At 31.1% G+C, this 18,150-nt stretch overlaps 1 long non-coding RNA gene across 1 annotated transcript in view; it reads left to right on the plus strand.

The window, feature by feature from the left end:
- Positions 1 to 1,563: 1,563 nt before the first annotated feature.
- The window catches only part of LOC118181980 (uncharacterized), a 42,728-nt gene continuing 26,141 nt past the window's right edge, over positions 1,564 to 18,150 (plus strand). The window contains exon 1 of the long non-coding RNA XR_015042764.1: positions 1,564 to 1,906. This is a non-coding gene — a long non-coding RNA (uncharacterized LOC118181980). The remainder of the gene's footprint in view (positions 1,907 to 18,150) is intronic.

The raw sequence follows: 18,150 nt of genomic DNA on the forward strand, positions 1-18,150 counted from the left end.
ATATTTTAAATGCAGAGGTATTTATGAAAAGCACAAATTCTGTTGGCCAAAATAAACCACCTCGATCAATAGCAGCTAAGTATGCAAAATCTTCACAATATTCAACTATTAATTCTTTGTCAAGAATTAATTTTTTCCTGCAAAGATTACAATTTATATGCTTCAATACAGATCTACAAACATATCCAGAAATGTAAATTAGACACATTATATCTTTTTCTGTAACATTAACATCATTGGATTGATGCAAAACGTCAACATATTCCTTATCAATAAGTTGATCATCATTAAAATCTTCAATATCATTACAAGAAAAATGTTGTAAAATAAATGAACCTTTCTCAGAAGACTGCATTTTAAGCAAACTAATTAATTTTAGTTTTCTTTCCGACTCTATAATCTGCTGTAAGGATACATTATAATTACAGCCACTCATTTGTCGAAATTGACCGAAACGTCCCTCAAGGTTATCTGTCTGAAATTTTCCTAAAAGAATAAAAGGTAATTTAAATTCTTTTAACAAATACTTTGAAAGTTCATTCAATGTTGCTGTTGTATGGAGAAGAGCAACTTGGGTTTCTTTTGACAGTTTCCCAATTTGTGACTTACAGTTTTTTGTTGTTGGGCAAAAATCGTTCCATGATATAAGCCACTAACAAAACTGTGATAAATATTCTAAGCTTTTATCTTCTGGTGCCCTTATAGGCTGCATAAATACATCTCGAAACTGTATGGCCTTTTTAGAGTGTTTAACATTCACAATTTTTCACCACTTTAAAATTATATCAATAAAATGTTTAGTTTCTAAGACATCTTTTCCATATCCAGTTCTATTATTCTGTGTTTCAATTTGCAGAGCAGCTAAAGTCTTTTGATCAAAAAGTTTAATAGCAGTACTTACATTCTGCTTCTCTATAGAAGACGAAAATAAAACTTTTCTTGATAAAGTTGGAGCCATTTTAATATTATCATTTTTTTCTAGTTCATATAATTTTTTTAAATGTAGAACACTGGAATTGTAAACGATATTTGAGTTTTCAAATGACGGTATAAAAAATGTTTGGTTTAAATCTTTCTGATTGAACCAGTTGTTTCGTATACATTTCAATAAATGAACTGTATCAAATAATATAAATATAGGAAGATTATGCATGGTAGGGTTTATAAATGAGGATTTTAATACACCACCACAAAGCATTTCGAACATATTTCTGTTAATTCTATTATTGTCTGATATTAGAGTTATAATTCGATAGCCACAAGACTGTACATGGTCAATTACTTGTTTTGTAAATATTAATAATTGATGTGATGATAAGTTTTTTACGGGAAACATTGCTACAATATCTCTGTTTTTTTATACTATAGAGCTTATCATAAATGTTTGCAGAGTTGTGGCCTCCATCTGCGAATTATCCGAAAAACCTAAAACACGACCACTTTTATACGAAACTTGTGGTTTTATATATATCTCATCTAATAATAAATTGACAATTTTTTCAGAATCATTTAAAATTTCACAATTTTTTTTTCAAATACATCCAGTGACTTGTTTGCAATCCAGAATCTGCTCGGCCAATTTTCAGAGATAACTTCCTTAAGTATGACGGATGAGGCTAAGGCTCCTATATACCAGGCTGAATCATCAGGCATTCGCGCTCCCAAGTGGGAGATTTAATGGCGGCTGTGTAGTTACGGTGCAACAATTTTTTGTGTTTTTTTTTTTTTTTTTTTTTTTTTTTTTTTGTGTAAAATGGGCGGATGTACAGCTATTACTCGTTCAAATCATTCACGGAAAGGTCATACATTGGTAAAATTTCCTAAAAATGAAGAAAGAAGAAAAATATGGGTAAATAATTGCCGAAGAGACAATTGGAAACCTGGTCCAGGCGCTGAACTTTGCTTAGTAAGTATAATGTTAATTACGCCTTCATTTAGAGTTTATATCTTCTCTGATGTTTATAATGTGCAAGTAAAGTGAAATTCTTGTGTACAATAACCTGAGTATCTGCTAATTTCTGTAATAATAGCTATAATTAAATTAGTCTAGGGTTAATGTACCCGTCGCCAAACATCGCCAATGTAGATGTTTTGAATGTGGAAAAGAAATTTCTCTTCTAATATAAAGCGCGGATTTTGTTTTCCTGTGCTAATTGTGGAATTTATACTAATGTAACATGAAAATCATTAGCATATTGAAATTTATTAAAAAATAAATAATAATTTGGAAAGTCAAGATAAAATTTGAATGTTTGCTAAAGATATATGTAACATTATACTATAGTTGCAATATCGTTGGAATGATATATAATTTTTTCTTTATTTTATAATCACTATTGTTAAAAAGTTAGATGAGTTGTTTATGCACGGTGCCCACTACTGTTTCTTGGTTAAAATAACTTCCAGAATTTTGACATTGACATCTGAAGTCAATAGAATAAATTGAATAGTGTGAGACAAAATATATATAATCTGACTTCAATAATTGCAAGGATTGTGCAAGTTTATTTATAATCACAGTATTATACAATTTGGCAATGGAGTAAAGATTTAGAAATGAATGCAGAACATTCAAATTAGTATTTTCTTGTTTCTAATATATAGAAATATAGTCTATTTTCCAGTATAAAAGTTTTACTTAAAAGTATGGGAAAGCAGATTTGTTTCATGCATGATCTTTATAATACTGGTATGAAATGAATGAATTTTAATCTGTAAACAATTTTTTGTTAATATTGAAATGCGTTTCTTTGGGTACATTTTTAGGCACTTGTGGATCATGTCAGACGACATGCAATAGAAAAAAGATGTCCGTGTGCATAAATTTTCCCATTGTGATACTTCATTTTATCTAAATTTCAAGGATAATTCTTTTCATTTTTATATGGCATGTTATCAGTATAAAGGCTAGTGAAAATAAATTGGTATGTGTATCTGTTTTTGAAGTGTAATGCTTAAATAAAAAGATGGTGTGTGTTTCTTCATTTAAACAAAATTTCAAGGATAGTATTTTTCAGTGTTGTGCTGTTTGTTATTTCTCAATGTAAAGGGTAACAAGGGGAAAAAAACTGGTATGGTATATCTGTTTTTTAAGCATGATAATTTTATTTATTTCTTTAGTGATGCATATATATAGAGAGAAGGTGTTTGGTCCAACTGAAGTTATAATAAATCTAATTTTACTAGATCTCTCCCTCCCCTCAGGTGTAGAAAATTTTCAAGTGCAGAAAGTTTATTTGCAGAATTATTTCATTTCTGATAAACTTATTATCATTAATTTTTTATATAACATGTTATTAAGTTACACATTTGACTACTGTGTAATAAAATTGTATTTAGGGAAAAAAATTAACTATAATTTTGCATCTGGTGACTAATATCATATGCTTCTAAGAATATTACTTTAACTTTTTCCATAATTTTTGTATTTCAGGAACATGAAACTGTTATTTTGATATACTTAAATAATAAAAGTGTGTATCTGAATCAATTAATGGATACAAATATTTTACAGTTATTTTTAGAAGATATTTGCCATATCGCTTCTAATAATTCATAAAGTATGTTAAAATATAGGTAAATAATTTGGTGCATAATTCAAATTTAGGGTTTAAAATATAGTCAATCATAAAACTAAATGATTTTTATTTTCATGATTTGCCTGGGCTTAAGAATGTACTTTTCACCCGGTGGAAATTGTCATCAAACTGTCCTGAACAGGCTTTTTGTTGATAATAACTTCCAGGCTTATCAGTACCTCCTTTTGAGTGGAGGGTATGCAAATATAGTACACAATTTAAATTACATTGTGATTGTAATAATATTGTGGTATTAAATAAGTGATTATAATTACAATTTAGGTAATTGCATTGTAATTATATTACATTGTATCTGTGAACTCTTAATTTCATTACTTTATGCAATTATGTTGTAAGTGCATAATCTAATTGCAATAATATAATCTATTCGCAATTACAAAATAATTATAAATGCAGTTACATCTTAAATAGAGGCCATTTTAATACTTTTAAATTTTCTCAAGATAACTTCCCATTAAGGTTCATTTGGAGGAAACTATGCAAATACTAAAAAAGAAGTTATGCTAAATTTACATATTTTGTACAGTACTTTCTTGTTATAATGCTGTTCAATATATCTTCAATACTTTTGTAAATTTAACGACATTCTTTGCAATCACTGTGGTGCTTTAAAAAGAAGTTTCTTAGTTATGCTTTCTAATAAGAATGGGTTTAAAATTAAGTATTATGTATAATAACTAGCAGTTAAAAAAACTTGACTGAATGAAAATGCTGTTGCTGTGTAAAATAAAAAATAAGCTTTCTTTTATGCTTTGAAATGAATTACATGTGGTTAAGTCGTCCTTTTACAATTTAAGAATGTGATTAACACACATTCTTAAATTGGACAGGTTTTATCTAAATTATTAGTATAAAATATATAAACTATGAATTATTTTGTAACATAACTCAAATTACAAAATTCATTCTATATACGTTCAAAGTTATTATCTTTTATGGAATAACTGTTTTTTAATTTAGGTAAAAATTGGATTTTTAGAAGTATTACAAATACAATGCAACACAAAGGTGATCTGATTGAAGAGGAAGGACTTTTTATTACGGTTTCTAGTTCGTATTTATATTACATTTGATGAAAAGCATCCAAAACACAGAATGCTGTACTTTCTTCTTCCATATATGTTATGAAATATTTCACACATTTAAAAGAAAGTGTTTCTTCAGAATCTTGCACAATTATTTCCATATACCTCAGACTTAAATGACAACATATTCTTAAGTTATTTTTTTAGTATGAATTTACAGTGTTTTTATGGAAATTTTGTTAAAATGTCATTAAGATAAAGTTATTTGCACACTCTACGCTTTAACTATTTCCCCATTTGACACTATTGAAAGTTTTTATTCATATCTTATTTATTACAGTCTGCTAACGAAACTGAAACATCTAAAGAATAAGTTATTTTGAATATGTTTACAAAATATACGCGAAATTTTTATTTAAGTGAAAACGTCTATATACTATTCAAGAATTAATAAATTATCCGAAAAGTTTATATGCGCTGAATGCCGCGCGTCTATAAAATAAATCTTTAAAAAAACAGCAGACATTCAGCCAGCGTGTGCGATAAACGCGCCAAAATTGGCAGCGCGTTCACTCCCTCGCCAAGAGAGAAAAGTTGGTGATTCAGCCTGGTTTAAAGGAGCCTTAGATGAGGCAATATAAAATACTTACTGTTACGTATAATATTGTAGCTGTTTGGATTACAATAAAATATATAACAAGACCAGGCAAGGAATTCTGCACTATACGAAGGCTGTTTCATTTGCATTAATTGAATCTGTTCATACAAAAACATAAATTTCTCAGAATGTGGGTTATTTTCTGTTTCTGCACATTTCAACAGTAGTTTTGATATTTTATCTAAATTTAAATTGCAGTCATCATGAATATCAGAAGCAGAAAAACCATCAAATGGCCAATCATTGTCTCAAGTTTAGACCATTTATCACATAGCTTTTCTTCTCCAAATATCCATTTGAACTTTTCAATGGGAATTTCATTTTCATTGAAAGAAACTCTTACATTTAAATCTTCCAATATTTTTAAAGATACAAGCACTTTTGGACAGTTTAAAAATTCTAATTTCGATAGCCAAAAGATCTTACCTTTGGTAATGAATATCCATGAAGAGGGAAGATCTATTTTTTTTGCAAAACCATTTATTAGGTTTTCAAAATCGCTAATAATATCATTCTTTTTCCACTGTTCAAATTGTTTATCAGAACGAATATCAATTTCTGCTTCTCTTTCTTCCGGTGTTTTTCTTTTTGTGGGAAGTTTCTTCGATAAATAAGATGGCTGGTTTTGAAAAATCGTTGGATAAGCATCTTTTTTTAAAGCTGGAATAGTTCTAGGAACTACTAATACCGTCCCATCATCACGAACAGCTTTATCTTCTCGAACGATAAATTCTTCTTCGAAATTCTTAATGCATACACTACTGTGTTTGCCAGCTACAAAATCTTTGCGATTAATATTTTTTATCCATTTCTGAGAGAGTACAGGATCCGAAGGAAATTTGAAAGTGGACACATGTTCAGTAGTGCTATCGTAATTTGACCGGCATTTAGGTACACTACACTTTCTTGGCATTCTAAAACACACTTTTTCTTATAAATTCGAATTCACAATATAATATTTTACTTTCCGGTAAAATACAAAATTTTTCAGAAGAAAAAACACATGTAAACAATTCTCTCACTAGCACCAGTCCTACGGCGAAGCAAGTTCAACTTACAAAATTGAAAGCCTAAGATTATGACGTCAGATCTTGTGATCATCAATTGGAGCAGGCCTGTAGATATCTAGTTGGCCTTGCGTCAACCAAGAAATAAACTGAAACCAAAATATGACGCGGCAAACTTGCCAGAAAATCAAAGGTTTCTTCATTTAACGCAGGCCTTGCCTGTGTGCCTTTCCGTCGGTACAAGGACTTAGCAGCTGCAAGACATCAAGGTCCGTAGAAAGAACAGGTTAGCGCACGCATGTTCCTAAAACGTACTCGCTGTACCTCCTGCTGTGAGAGCTGCTTCGCTGCTATTGGTTAGAAGAATTTAGACATAACATACAGCTTTCGACGTCATTTGTTTTGTCACGTGGTAAAGCTTCTCATACTCTAGCCATACTTGTTCGGATTAGAGCGGTTATGTTTTAATCCTTTAAAAAAATCAGTTAAGTCAGAGTGATTTAATGTACAACTGAATTAATTCATATGTTAATATATATTTTCACTTTATGCAATACACACTTGAATAATACCGGATCATTACAAACGAAGGAAAATGGGTTATTTGCTTGAGAGGGTTATATCCATATTGCATTTTGCTAATGAAATGTTGGAAAAACAATATTTAACATAGTTTATTAATCTTTTATCGTGATACAACCACATTTTTAAGAATAAGATTACAAAGTTTACAATTATACACGTAATACAAAGTTTACAATTATACACGTAATACAAAGTTTACAATTATGCACTTAAATTTATCTGTTTTCACTCTGAGATGGAATCCCAGGAAAAATATTGTTAATGATGGACTAGATCAAAGTAGTTATATAGAGAAAGCACACGTGGGATCTTTTCCTTTACTGAATAACATTTGCCAGTCAATTTACAGCAAAATATATATGCCTACATTGCCTACTGTCCATTAAATTAAAAATAACCTTTGAATATAACTTGAAACCTCAGTTAATTCTATCAGTAACCTTTAGTATGCATTAGGTAGTAAGGAATATACTTTTTAGACACACAAACATTGCTTGGATTATCCTAAATTTCCGTTTATATTTTACAATACACAGTGTCATTTCCATTATCTATTTCTACTTCATTTATTATTTATTATTCTACTTCATTTATTCAATATTTATGTTTGCTCTCCCATTAAGGGAAACAAATATAATAATATAAGTTATTAAATTAAAATTCTTATATTTAAATTAAAATTCCTGTGTTTAATTCCATCTTTAACAAGAGCCATAAAATATATGGAATTTACATTCTTACCACAGATGTGGCAAGTCATGAACTCATTGGCAACTTTGAAGAGCATTTGCAAACTTGTTGGTGAGTTAGGAGAGGGATGTTTGCATATCTTTAAATTTATTTCAACGATGCATCCACCACCACCTATTGTTTTACATTCTTCATCTTCAATACAAGACACGCACAATTCTAGGCTTTTTTTCACCGTTGTTTTCCCTATAAATCTTTTTAATAAAAAAATCAGAAAATTGCAAAATTTTGGCACCAGAATCCTAAAAGGAGAAAGGAAAGAGAGGCATGTGAAGCCTTTTATGTTGTATGCATGCAGAAAGCAACATCGCCAAAGATTTTACCAGAGACAACAGAAACTGCAGTATGTGGTCCACCCAAATGCTGAAGTACTGAAATTCCCATAGGAGGGATCATAATCTGCAACCACACTGATGAAAATATCTGGAGAAGTTCTGTCTGGGAGAATGCTATGTGTATACTTGGGTTGCCATATAAATGATTTTTAGTGACATGTGTAGCCACATAAATTTTTCTTCAGAGCATGGTTTAGACCATCAATACTTTTTCACAGCATTCTGGTGAGGTTCAGAAAATTAGAAAGTACCAAAATTCATCATTTTAGAATTATTTTGAGTAAGTTATACACTTTGTGAACTGTGATGAACAAAAATTAAAAAGCTGTCCTTCCCTCAAACCAATTTCCTTTCTTCCACAAAATGATTTATTTGCATATATCAGAATTTTACTATTGCAATATGCTTTTGGAATGATTATTATTTCAATCTAAGAGATTTTTACTTTACCACCAAAGAAAATGCACAGACATCACTGCTGGGAAATAACTACCTCTAAAAATCTGAGATGTATTAATAATAAATAGGTACCTTTGTCACAATTTGAATTATCATTTTTAAAGCACATTGATACTTAATTATGTTAAAAGAAAAAAAAAAGAAAAAAAAAAAGCAGTATCCTACTTGATCTGGTTTTCCTACTTGAGCTGGTGAATGAACTCACTAGTTTGACTCATTGATTAAGATAACATAATCTGTATGTATGGCTGTTATAGTTATATTATTCTTCAGTTCAGAACTAAGTAGGTGCTACATAGCAAAAAGTTAAAGTAGTTTTTTTTTTTTTTTTTTTAAGTGACCATTGTTTCAGCTAACTTTGGTAGAAAAAATAAGCAGCCCTTAAATGCTTTGCCATGTTCAAGTAACCTAACCAAACCCTCGTTAGAACATTATAAGTGACTACAGCTATAGTTGTGCATACAACTTTGCAAATAGAAGGATAAATAATATAAATTAATTTTTTTCAGATGAATCTTAATACATCAACACCATCAAGGATCACATCCATGGTCTGCATCAAAAAAAAAAAAATGCCACATTATGTCATGCATTATGCATCCCCATACAGGTCTGAAACCAAGTGTAATCGTATGGTCCATTACATTCCAGTTGCCTTCACGTTTAATGCTCATTGGTGGCCAGGGCAACCTGTATGAGTGCAATGGGCAGCAAGACATAGGAGCGTCAAAATTTTTAGAATTTTGGCAGGAATTGGAAGGCATAATTTGCAAAAACAGTTATTCTATTAGGTGATAAAATGTCTAGCTCTGGCTTCGCTAGCAGTAAAGCAGCTGAATACTGATAATTCGACCTGAGTTCACATTCTGGTGAACGGGTTGGCTGCATGTGTGTTTTCATAGTTTTCCGCATATATGAAATATGTATAAGCTAATTTTTCTTTGAAAGTACTCCATGAAAGTATCTCTACCCTTAGCCAAGTTACTATACTGTAATCAAATAAATTAAACACCCCCCAAAAAACAGCCTCCATGTTTAATGTGCAGTTGAACAGGCACCATTGTTTAGGGCTACTGTAAATGATTTATCAGATTTAAAAATTCTAATATCGAAAATATTATGCATATTATAATGATTGAATCCAAGTAAAGACTGAGAAATTATCCAAATTTTCTTTATGTACAACAAATGTTTTGCTGTGTATGTTATGTGAGCACTAGCTACATTATGTACAAAAATACCATGTGAGCACCAGGTGCATTTTGTACATAACATAATTTGTACTTAACAGTACATTATGTACAAAAATGCACTCCTTAATGTTTGCCCAATCGAAGACTTCAAATGTGATAGATGATGCAGTATGGAAACTCGTACAAAAAATGTGAAATAAATAGCCATTTGGAAGTGTGCTATGTGATCAATGTTCATAAAATGTATGTAGCATGCGAGGTAATTTTTTAGTTTCTAGTTCATTTCCAAAATTTGATTATTGTATGTATACCATTTATGAAAAGGCAGTGTTTTTAAAATCTGATGAATCATTTATTATTACTCTGAGGTTTTCGAAGCTCACTGCTGTCTATCTTTAGAGGTTGTCTAGAACTAGTGATCAACAAGGAATGTATGCCACATAACAGAGAACAAATCCTAAATTCCCACCATTTTTTCTATTGATCTATTAATCCCTTGATCTATGATTTCATCAGATCTGTTATCTACTGAATATATCAGGCCTATGATTATAAAAAAAACTAACGTACCACAGTCTACCCATGGCTACATCAGCTGAACACTGGTAATAACTGAAATGTACTTTTCTCACGTATTCTCGGTGCACATCCAGTATCTGTTTATCTTCATGCAATGGCTGTATGAGGTGGTATACTCCAAGTTTAACTGTTTTTTAAACCATGTACTTTAAGTCTGATTTGCTTACACATGCACAGTTAAACCATGTATTAAAATTTATTTGTATAATAAATATGGCTTTATCTCCTGTCTTCAATAATGTTATGCTTTTAATGGTCATCAGTGTTTTAAGATTACAACAGTTATTTATATTAATGTTAACCCCCCAAAATATTAAATCATTGTGGAAATCTACAAATTAGACAAACTGCAATTATCATTATCTTCTAATATTTAATCTAAAGCAACGGTTCTCAACCTTTTGACTAACGCGTACCATCTAAACAAAAATTAAAAACCTTTAATACCACCACCACTCCTGAACAAAGCTCAAATCACATAAATTTACGAGTGTTAGAAAAAAAAACTCAATCAGGATGTTGGGTTTTAATTTTTTAATTTAATAGTTAAAAATACTTTGCTTCTTTGTATACCACCGGTTGAGAACCCCTGATCTAAAGAAATGTTCCTATGTTGTTTAGATTCATCCACACTCATTCTGCAAATAAATTGGGGAAATTTTTATATTTTTGTCTATTAATAGTCAAATGGTAACTGCGTTAAGTGATAATATCAGTAGAACATATTCGCTGTACTGATGATTTTTATACTCTTTCTCAAATGTACACATAACTACTAATAATTTATTCATAGTAAATCATTAACAGAAGATTTTACTCTTTGATGAAACACATTTTACTTAACTTATCTTTTATGCACTTTTGTAACATACATGTTAAACGTCAGTTTACATATTTTCTAATTAATATTTCTTTCACTTAAATCATCATTTCCTAGAAACCGGTATTGCTGTTTGTTATTAATTTTTCATTAAAATGCTTTCATAAGTTTTTTTTTCCTTCTCAGAATTTTACTTCATGTGATGAATAAGCATTATTTCCATTAAGTTGGAAAATTTAGATCTAGGAAAATATAAAGTTTGTCCAGTTTTGTCTGACATCATTCTAAATCTCAAAACAAATCTATAGCACATTACTTTAGAGACAATTTTGATTAAAAAATCTGTGCAAAATAACATTAACAAGAGAAATTATCCTAGCTGTATCTAAGCAAATGTTTTGTGATACATATTTATGTAGGTATAATATATTTATGATATATTTTATTATAAAGATTAAGAGTTTTACTAAACATACATCACTTAACCTAGCTTCATATTTAAAGACACAAAACATTTGTACACTGATCTCAGGCAGGTCATGGCTGGCTTGATCTTTCACGTATTTTCTATTCAGAAAAGCAGGTATGAGACAAATATCATTTAGTAGCTTCCATGAGAGCATCTCTCAAGCAAAATACTTGTCAAAATTAATTAATTAGCTTTTAAAGGTACATTAAAAGCATGATGTTATGAAGAAGAGAAAAGTTCCACAAAGCAGAAAAAAAATCTAAAGTACAAATTAGCAGGAAATCCAGCCTTAGTCCTACAAAGCTTTATTACAGCACTATTATATTTATTGTTTAAACTCTAATTCATTTACTCAGAAAAACGATTCTATTAAGAAAAATATATTGTTTTTAATATGTTTTTATATGACTACTTCACTTTAGACAACATATTACTTTATGAAGCCAAATAATAGATATGCAAGACTTAGTTGAATATCAACTGTGTAGAACTTTTGAAATTTTAATATATAATTAGGTGCTTTATTAGTGTTGGAAACATGATTTTGTAAGTAATTATTTTCTTCTCAGAAGACATGCTGTATTTTTGTCTTAAATCTGGCTGGTATTTTCTAGGGAAGATAATCTTTTAGAAGACTTTTGCTTACATTTTTGTTTGATTTATCCCTTAGAAAATTTCATGAATATCATGATGTTGACTGAGCAATGCTACTAAGGCATTAGTTTTATGTCATTATGCACAATGGCAAATGGTATGAGAGCAACTAAATGGCTAGTCAATAAGACAGTGATGATTTCTGGTGTTTTTTATTAAACACGATCTGTAACTTTCATAAGTATAATAAAATCCGAGATAGAGTTAGTAATTCATCATGAATCAACTTGACTGCTTTATGTAATCTTAAACAATGCCTAAGACCTATGGAAAAGCCACTTTAATAAGGGAGTGTACCAAGTGTCTTTCTAAATTTACCGCTGATATCACTCAAAACAGTTTTATGTATCTTATCATGCACATAAATTATGTCATGATGCAAAATATTTTCCTAACATGATGATAATGTAAGTCGAGCCTCCAGCAATGCACACTTCACATTATCAGATATACCCCATTAATAGAGAGTTCCTGATTTCGAAGCAGAGAACAACTGTACACATATATAACAATCCTGTAACTGTCTAGTAGCAGGTGGTTTTACTATATTTCACCTTGTTGTAATGATGCTATTAATTATATCTTCAAAGATATCCCTGCTACTATGATAATGAAAAACTTCAGTTGCTTATGATAGTGTCAAACTTAATTTTTCATCTCTTCAAATATTAATTTGATCAGAGACAATCTGATATTTATTAGTAACAAAGTGTCATGCACATATTATGCGAATATAATTATTTTGGCTTTGTATATATTGTTAATGTTTACTTCAGGACAGTTTGGCTATGTTGTAATTGTAAGTCACTTTGTTTTTTATTTGCAATCTACTGTTGGTAGGGAAAAGTATAAAAGAAAATCATCTAATATGAATGTGCTGTCAACTTCATTGATGGCTGCGTGAAGTCTTTAGGTGCTATCTATCCTGCATCAATAATTTTGTATACAGAAATATGCAATAGTTTTATAAACTATGTACAGTACTTACTCTTGAAGTCTCTTAGATAACTGTTAATCAATAATACACTAATAGCCATTAAAATTGCTATAGCATGAAGGAAAGCAAATAAAAAAAATATTTGTTGTACGTAAATAGTATGGCATGAAGACAAAATGATTAAATTTGTAAGCAGCTTGGGGGTTTACAAGGGTGCGAAATCAGTCGAAACAACTGCTCCACCTGGCAGCTAAAACGGCCCTTATCCCGTTAGGCACTGAGTAGAATTTCACTTGAATGACAGAAATCGGCATCTCATTCCATTCTGATTCAAGTCTATGCCACACTTCATCAATCGTATTAGATGGAGAGGCTTGCTAGGCCAGTCCTGAGCAGGTATTTTCAATGGGTGGCAGATCTGGAGACCATACAGGCCAGGGCAGCAATCAAATACACTGCATACGGAGGAAGGTCAGAACACAATGTGCAACATGTGGTCTTGAATTATCCTGTTGGAAGATTGCATTTGGCATGCCTCAAAGATAGGGCACAACCCCTGGATGTAAGATGTCACAAATGTACCGATCTCGCATTCAAATTACCATCGATCCGAACTAAAGATGTGTGTGCCATGTGCTCAGTGGCTGCTTATACCATCACATTAGGGTTCCTATGCCGATACTGAATGCAAACAGGCGATGTGCGGTCTCCTTGGAGCCTCTAGACACTTATATGACCATCAGAATAATGCACACAGAAACGGGACTCGTCTGAAAAGACGACATTGTGTCCCTCCTATATCCAGCTTTGTTGTTGGACACACCACAGTAGCCATCTCTCTCCGTGCTGCATTGTCAAGGAAAGCTAAAGTAATGGACACTGTGCTGATAGTCCATGCTGATGCAAACGTTGACACACCGTACGAGCAGATACTGGGCATGCTGCAAATATGCCCATTATCTGACTAATGGTCTGTGATGTGGTTGCAAATTTGGAGGGCTGACTTCACAATATGCCTGTCCGTTTGGGTATTAATCATGGGATGGCAATGAGATCCTGCATGCCGTTCAGCATAATCCTCAGCATTTCATACATGCCATATTCGCTTAACAGCGGTTGGATGTCGACTAGTGCAACGGGCGATATCACAGAATGATAATCCACATTCTCTATAGTCAACAATCCTGGCTGCTTATGTTTTTTCCGTGATTCACATAAATTAGTATGCAACTGAATACCCACATCCAAAACTGAAACAATGTTTTTTGATACATTACAATTGACAATGAAAGTAGTGTTCTAGTTTGCCTTTTTAAAAGACGGACATCATCAGAAGTTGCTCTATATTTTTAAATAATCGAAAACAATATTCTTTTTCAGAATATCGGTTATTACTGCAAATATTAACAGTCCTCCATTTTTTAACTTTAGTTCCAGAAAATATTAACATACCAATTAAATATTAAAAGATTAAACTGTTCTTCTGCCAAAAATTTTCAAAAATACAAAACCAATCTTGTTTTATTATAAAATAAATAAAAAATCTCTTCATGCCAAGCTCCAATTCCCTCAAAATTGAATCTCTAATGTTAAATCAAAATTCTCTTACATTATATCACAACCTCTGATATTTGAAAATCTAAAGTACAATAATAGATACTTTTATGCTCCGGTAACGAAATTTCTTTTGCATAATTATATATTTTGTTTGCCGAAATTTGTCTTCCTAGTAAACATATCTTATGCCGTCCGAATAAAATACTTCAAGCGTTATGTCTGAAGAGGTTTGTGTTCTATATTCTTTACCAGCTGTACCTTTTAGTGGTTTCTTATTAATTCAGAATTGTATATGCATACAAAATTTATTACGTCTTATACAGCAAACTACAAATTACACTAGAAGCCTGCGATTTTTTCCACTTCAGAATCCATGCAATCGGCTTGTCACGTGACCAAACAAGTGACGTTTTTTACGTAGCAAGTAGGTCAGCCAATAGTGATTCAGCATTGTCACAGCAGGGGGTACGGCGAGTACGTTTTAGGTAGTCCGTCACAATTATGTACAGACACACGCCAAAGGTGTACGGAAAAGTTTACCGTGACGTCACGGGCTTCTTGATGGGTTACAATATTTGGCTTTTTATCATGTTTCGCGGTGAATTATGGCAAAGATTAACATTTTATCGTGCGATGTAAACAAACATCGAAGATTTCTTGTTAGGGTGCAAACGTTGTTGTAGTCAAAGAATATCTTAGATATTCGTTGTTGTAGTGTTCGCTTATTAATAAATTTCTTCTGGTGATAATTCAGTTAAAATCACTGACAAAAGTTTGATAGGACATGTGAGAACTTCCATTGCAGTGTTCTTTGAATTAACATTTATTTCCTGCTAAACGTGTTATAAATAAAAAAACAAAACAATTTCAATTTTTAATATCTCTGTTAGCACTTCATATAATTTTTTTAGTGGTATGAATAAATTTTGTGCATATTGATTTAAAACTATTACCATCAGGGATACAAAACTGAGTTTTTTTTCCTCTTACGAAAGCACTGAAACTGTTTAATTATAAAAATACTATTTTAATACTGAATTTTGAACGCATTTTTTCTGTTGATAATTTAGTTAATCGTAAAATGACTGTGCTTTCGCATAATTTAACATCATTTGTGAAGTGAATGACACTAAATTTCAGATGTGATGATTTTTTAAATTGTTTCTGCCTCTGAAATAAAAATTTATTCTAATGTTTTGCGAGTTTTTAAGTGTATCAAAATGTCAATGTTCCATCGGCACTTGTGCAGAAACATGGGAAATTGACTCATCGTTTGTTGTAATTATTATGTCATTTAATGTGAGCAAAATGTTGCAATGTATTTGATTTTTTTCTTGATGAATTTGAAATTATGAAAAAATAACGTATGGTGTAGATGATGACAGAAATTTTTAATGAATGAATTTAGAAATTGTAAGATGAAAAGAATTTTACCTTTGATCTGATTCACAACTGCGTGTCACAAAACATACTTCATAAAGTATGCCGAAGTTTTATTCCTTGCAAAAAACATGATATCTATTATTCAAGTTTGTGATCAGAGAATTATTATAGAGCAATGAAAGAATATGATCTTCGTGAGGTGAGCTGTATTCTTCATAATGAGGAAAATTTGGAATTTTATTCCTTGCAGAAAACATGATATCTGTTATTCCAGTTTGCGATTAAGGAATTTTTATAGAGCGATGAAAGAATATGATCTTCGTGAGGTGAGCCGTATTCTTCATAATGTGGAAAATTTGGATGAAAGTGCAAATGAATTAATAAGGACTAACCTCCTTGGTGTATTTTCTGCATCTTCTAAATACATATTTTGAAACCATGTTTCAGAAAACACAAAAATAAACTGTTTTAAGCAGGATAACTTTTACTGATGGCAAAATCAGTCACTTTCCCAAACAGATCCAAGTACAAAATATGAAAAAAATGTCTTTGAATATGATGATGAGAAAACTTTCTTACTTATTATTTCTCAAAACTGTCTCACCCAGTGCTCATAAACTGTGTATGAATGAAATTTTTCATGACAACTGCATGCTCTCCACTATTATTGAATTTTTAGCTCTTATTTCTTAATAAAAGTCCTGTGGAAACATGCAATTTTATATTTCTATTATACAACCATTTATTTAGTTAAACTGTATTGCAATTTCCTTGGGCATATTTCTCATCATTTAATATTATGATTCAGTTTTTGCTATCAACACAGATATGGACGAATGTAATGATATGCAAAACAGTGTGTGCTTTTTTTGTAGAAAATGCAATCGAACTTTCCAAAGAGAATAACCTCTTACTTAAATAGATTTGTATTATGGGAGTGGTTATCTAAGGAAATGTGCTATTAGTGATGTTCTATTATCAGCCATTATTTTATTTTATATCAAGTATGCTAATCATTCGCAAAGGACCTCTTCACATAAATTTTCTCTCCATTATACATGTATAAATCAACTAGTTGAATGCTTTGGCATAATCAATAAAGTATTACTACTTGCACAGTGATGTTTTGGTAAAAGTATATTTACGAGTACCCATTGGTGATTTTTGGCGGCACATTGACCTACATAAATGCGACACGAAAAATTACAAATTGTGATCAGAACAAGAGAGTTATAATAAAACATTGGTATAACAAATACATTTGTTAATGGAAAAAAACATCACAGAATTGCACAAACTAGGCATTGTGCACTGCCTTGACTTTCTTTATCCATGAACACGTTGACCTATTTTCACTTAAAAAATCACCAGAGAATTGCAGAAACTTGGCATTGTTCACTCCCTTGACTTTATTTACTGACTGAGTATATTTACGGATGTACAGAACATTCAACTACTCAGCAATCAACATAAATGAAACAACAACTTGGCAATAAATGAAACAACATCTTCGCAATAATACAAGGGGTATCCTTCAGTCTACTCTAACCGATGCTTTATATAATTGCCTGTACTTCTGATGAAATGATATTGTAGCTTTTGCTTACAATATTTTATCAATAATTATTTTCTTTTCTATTAAGAGCATGTATAGTCCTCACTGTACCTTTATTTACCTCATCTTTATGATATGCATTGCTATGCTTAATTTGACATCTGCTTTCTATTTTAAATATTTTTCCTCCTCTTTTTTTTTTTTTTTTTCCCAACTCCTTAAAGGATGGGTCTTTGGGAGGAAAAATTAATGTCTCCTAAAGTGTCATGTGCTGTTCTCAAAGTGGGCCATTCTTTTTTTTCCTGCTTTTTTATTTTCAGCTTTCTTGAAGATAATCTTTTTAGCTCAAAGGGGCAATTTGCCCAGAAAGGCTATTAATTTTGTTTTGGCATTTTGCGTTGATTCATTATAAATGGTGAATCACTTTTTCAATTGTTGCCACCAAATATTAGTTTTATATTTAAAGAAGTTAAATAATGAAGAATCTGCATAAATGTATGTATGTTTCTCACGTTGTAATAAAACAACTGTGTTTAGGGCCATCAAATTTTGAATAATGTATGTCTCCATTAGAATATGGGCATC

The sequence above is a fragment of the Stegodyphus dumicola genome, chromosome 1 (genome assembly GCF_044657685.1).
Source record: "Stegodyphus dumicola isolate Sdum_Otavi_A_Nest chromosome 1, ASM4465768v1".
In the NCBI taxonomy this organism is placed as follows: Eukaryota; Metazoa; Arthropoda; class Arachnida; order Araneae; family Eresidae; genus Stegodyphus; species Stegodyphus dumicola.